This window comes from Austrofundulus limnaeus, unplaced genomic scaffold (assembly GCF_001266775.1).
Source record: "Austrofundulus limnaeus strain Quisiro unplaced genomic scaffold, Austrofundulus_limnaeus-1.0 Scaffold26, whole genome shotgun sequence".
Classification (NCBI taxonomy): Eukaryota; Metazoa; Chordata; class Actinopteri; order Cyprinodontiformes; family Rivulidae; genus Austrofundulus; species Austrofundulus limnaeus.
Window position 1 is genome coordinate 1,298,903 of NW_013952428.1, and position 5,262 is coordinate 1,304,164.

General features: G+C 36.2%; 1 protein-coding gene across 1 annotated transcript in view; it reads left to right on the forward strand.

Annotated features, from left to right (window-relative positions):
- Positions 1–5,262, forward strand: part of zbtb7b (zinc finger and BTB domain containing 7B) — a 33,121-nt gene that overhangs the window by 2,180 nt on the left and 25,679 nt on the right. Inside the window, exon 2 of the mRNA XM_014004726.1 lies at positions 4,883–4,970. The gene's annotated coding sequence lies outside the window, so the exon portion shown is untranslated. The remainder of the gene's footprint in view (positions 1–4,882; positions 4,971–5,262) is intronic.

A 5,262-nucleotide genomic window follows, 5' to 3' on the forward strand; every position in this document is an offset into this window, starting at 1 on the left:
AATATTTAGGTCCCCTAATTCTAAAGCACTAACTCAAATATTTAGGTCCTCTAATTCTAAAGCACTAATGCACTGAAAATTTTAGCAAAAGCTAATTCGAAAGCACTAACTCAAATATTTTGGTCCTCTAATTCATTAAATTGATTCATTTCATTTAAAAATACAAATCATAAATAAATGAAAGGCAGCAGAAGAAGACAAAATCTTATATCTGCCCCTTTTTTATCTGCCTTCTTTTTTCAATTCTAAAGCACTAACGCACTGAAAGTTTTAGCAAAAGCTAACTCTAAAGCACTAAAATAACCCAGTCAACACATGAACATTCTTCAACAGACAACATGAGTCACATGTTGCTCTCTTAAGACTTATCATTGACATTCCACACCTGGATTTGGGTTCATATATTGTTAATATATTGTCACCTGGTGCAGGGGTTCTCAAGCCATTTGAGTCTGGGGACCCCTTACAAGGGTGAAAAAATTCCAAGGACCCTCTAATAAACCATGTGCTGTTTTAAAAGATAATTTATTGTCATTTCAACCCCTAAATGCCATGGGAATATATGTTTTTATTTAGTTTATTATGTTTGTTTTATTAGTTCATTGTTCTCCATGCAATTTTAAAAATAACCAAAAGTAACAATTTAGTGAAATTTTTTGAGGACCCCCACGATACCTCTCACGGACCCCTGAGGGTACTGGGACCCCAGTTGGAGGACCTCTGACCTATTGGATCCGTGACACACAGATGAACAAAATGTTAACAGCTTTCACCCTCAGCTGTTAACATTAACGTTGGTCAATAATATAGTAATAATAATATAATCGTATTATATTATTATAATAATAGTATTATTAGTAATAATAGTATAATCAATAATATAGACCTCAGTTAGTGCTTCTAAATTTAGGCTATTAATTTAGCAAGTGCTAATCCACTAATAAATTTTAAAATTAGCAAAAGCCCTAAAGCACTAATCAGGAAATCAGTTCCCCTATTAGTGCTTTAGTGCTTTAGCGGAACTGTGCCCATCACTGAAAGTTAGCTTTGCTAACACAAAATTTACTTACTAATAATATAGGTTCACTAACTCTAAACTTCAAAACTAGTTAAAAAAATAGCAAGCTAAGGCTAAACAAGTAAAAATGAGCAAAAGCTAAGATGAGCGTCCATCAGTCTGCGTCACGTCTTCATCTCCTCCCAGCAGACTGCTGGGTCTGTTGATGTTAGTTTGTTAGCCGCTAGCCATCTTAAAGCTGGCAAAACCTAATTTAGCGGGAGCTAGTTAGTCCACGAATAATTTTCAAAATTAGTAAAAGAGGGAAAAAAGAAACTAAATTAAAACTTTAAATGAAATATTGGTTCCACCGTTAGACTTTAGCAGGATTAGCGGAAGCATGCCCAGCACTGGTAGCCTACTGTCAGTTTTTACAGATTTTGAGCTAAAATTTGGTGTGGTGTTGGCTGTCACGACAACACATTTTATTGGACGATAAATTGTCTCAGAAATTATTGCGATAAATGATAATATTGTTGGAGACTTGTTTAAACTAATATAATGATATAACAACCCATGTTTATGGAAGTTTACATTAAAATTCACATAATATAAAAAGAAAAATACAACTGTCTGCAATCCCAAGGCGTCTCCAGCTGTATGAAGGCATCAGAAAACTGAAGACGCTCCTCTGGCTACATGCCTGTTCACAGGCTCTCATGCTACAGAGGTTAGAGATAACACACCTGTCAAATACCTGACACCTGAGTTCACTCCTCTCTACGCTAAGAAGTAAAAAGGCAGGAGACAGAAAACAAATAAGCAGTCAAATGAAAATTATTGTCTTTATTTAATTCATCTTCCTCAATGTAATTTATCATCCAAATAATTGATTAATTGTTTATTGACAGGCCTATGTTGGATTAAACCTTGGGATAAACTAACCCTGTGTGTCTGTTAGCAAAATGTCTCATGAACCACCAGACCGATTTTAATGAAACTCTCTGTAGCTATTATACATCTACATCTGAATAACTTTTGGATTTAAGATTGACATCACAGCTAACCCAGGTTTTGCCAACTTTAAGTGCACTAACAGCTAACTGACAAACTAACATCAAGGCTTCAAGGAGACAAATACGTGTGACGCAGACTGATTGAAAGACGTCTTAGTGGTTTGTGATCAACGGTTAGCTTCTGATAATGTTGACTTGTTAAGTGTTAGCTTCTGGTAACTTTTTGTTTAGCAGTTTAATGTTGGCTTCAAAGTTTTTTTTACGTTAAGCGTTAGCAAAGCTGTATTTTTTTTTATTTAGCATATTACGAGTTAGCAAAGCTAACGTTTGGTTAGCTGTGCACACCACTGTCCAAGACATACTTCAGGTATTTGTTTAAAACTTTGGGATTAACTGTTGGAAGTCGACGCTGTTTGTTTGCTAAATGTTAAAGGACACATTGAACATATCTGAATGAAATTTTCGGAAGTGATCATCGGATGTAGGTTTACAACTGATTAACGTTTGGTGTTCAAGATGGCAGCGACAGCTCATTGTCATCTAACAGAAATGGCTTTGAAGCTATCTGACCAGGGTTATGACACTAACACTGCATTCCATTTACATCGTATTCCCGGAACTGGTAAATTATAGTGACGTCATTTCCCAACAAACCATATTACTGCATTCCAGTTAGCCGACAGGCACATGTATTGTTGCCACTAACCTAGCTACAACACTGCTACAATACAAACAATGACAAAAAGAGAGCTCAACTGCAAGTTATGCAAATTATCATTGATTTTAACACGTACAGTATTGCACAGAAAACACACTACTTGTGTGAGTGATTAAACATGCACAAAACAATTAAGAAAGATAATTAACAGTAAAAGTTACGGAGTTAACTTTCTTAAGCTGCGAGAAGCCACCATCTTGAAATTGAAACTAAGGGCAGTTTCATTTCTTCCACTACACCAGTGGAATATTAACACTGGAGGGGGCGTTCCAGTTTAAATCTACCAATGGGAACTGGGAAATTACCATTTCCCAGCACTACTGGAATGCAACATTAATCCGGGGACATTTCCAGCAATCCTCGTCAAAAACATTAGATTAAAACTTACTGAAACAAAATGAAAATTTACTATTTAAATAAGAAATTTGGTTTCAGGTGTCCTATAGAAGTTGGTCATTTTTGTATAATAAATTTATGATTGAAGTTGATCAGGGCATTTCCTGCACTCTGGTTTAATTTAACTGGTTGGTAAACATATTTTACTCACATAAATAAACACTTGACAGCTTTCTCGGTACAAATAAATGCACTGGGGGTGCAAGTGGGACCCATCCAAGATGGCGGCTGCACTGAGCGGTAGCTTCAGTTCATAGGGGGTCCACGTATAAGTCTGTGCCGTAACAGGTGTTGCGCAACAAGTTCACTGCCGTAACAAAAGTCTACAAGCAACATTTTCCCCCTCATCCATTAAAAGTTCAAATCAGGGACGTTTCCGGGGACACATTTAGCCGGGGACAAGTCATCCAAAACGGGGACTGTCCCCGGAAATTGGGGACGTCTGGTCACCCTGTTTGAAGCCGTTTATTTTTACAGATGTAGAGCTAAAATTTCAGCGTGCTAACAAATTGCATCATATCTTGCAGTGTCACAAGTGATTTTGCATAACAATAATTTTAAGATTCAACCAGAAGGCAAAACAAAATCAGAATTTTATTAAAGATAAAATGGTCCTGATTTAAAAACTTGACATGAAAGGCATTGGACAAGGATTTTAAGGGCTTTAATTTTTTTTTTTTTATTTGTCCACCAGCCACCATCATGACTGGACCTTCCCACTGCTTTCTCTCATTCAAACTGGAATGGGTTGAAGTTCATGGAAAAGCCATTAAAGTGCATAAAATTCTTGAAGTCTAGCTCTGTTTGGCCTAATTATGTGAAACGTAATTAGACAGCTGTGTTTCATCACTCTGTGCTGCTGCTGTCCTGACCTGACCTCCATCCTGCTTCACTGTCTGCAGCCTCGTTCAACCAAAGCTGGGCTTGTGACTCCAGCCTAGGTGGCTACTGTGAATATTTAACAGAGTTGTAACATTAAGTACAAATACTTTGTTACTGTACTTAAGTAGAATTTTTGGGCATCTGTGATTTACTTGAGTAATTATTTTTCAGCCTACTTTTTACTTCTACTTCTTAAGTACAACAAATATCACATACTTTAAGACTTTTACTCAAGTAATATTCCTAAAGGAGACTTTAACTTTTACCAAAGTCATGTTTTGGTAAGATACTTGTATTTTTCCTCATCACTTTGTAGTACTTCATACAACACTGATGTTTAAATGATTTGTGTTGTCATTATGCACCCATTTTTAATTTGACTACTTTTATATTTCTTCATATATTTAAGCCTGCAATAGATGGGCTCATTGTCACAATAATTTGTGGGATTATCAATGTAGATTTACAAAGATTCTGCAAACACTCACCTACAGTTAGCATTGTTTATTATAGAACTCGGGGAGTTTGCTCACTCACATGCTAGCAACTCATCATTTTGTTTATCTCATGTGTGATGTGTCTGCGTGGGCTTTCCCAAAACTCTCTTATTATTGGAGGACATCGTTTCTAAAGACCTCAAAGTAGGAAGTAGTTGGTTTCTGTCAGTGTTTTACAAGAACCCTCTGATCAAAGTGATGCATCATATGATGGCGTGTGGGCGTGTGATATTATCCACGTACATGTTTAGCAAACCTTTGCACATTTTACTAAATGAAAATGAAACATGTCTCAGCTATTAAGCTCACTCAGAATATCTGTTAACAAATCATTTTTTTAGAACCTGTGAATTTAATTGAACTTTCTTCCCTTCAGGTTTATGACCTCTGACCTCTGACTGTAGGACCAAAGAGGAGGGGACAGGAGACAGACACCCGTCGTCTCTTGGGTTTATGGACTGGAGGTAACACTCTTAATAATTTTAAAAAGCCTTTAAAAAGCCTACACATTACACCTGGAATACACCTGTTACTTTGAATTTTTGCTTGTTGTCCTCTTTATATTAAAGCCTATTGATGCACGATGGGACAAAGTTTGGCCCAAAGGCTTTAAAGTGACCCCAATTAGTTGTGACATTAGACTTTATTTAATAAGCATTTATTTTAACTGTAAAATAAAGGCTGTAAAATACTCTAGGCTGTTTAGTTTTTATCATTTTTAAACTAAAAGTTTAAATATATATTTTAACACGGACG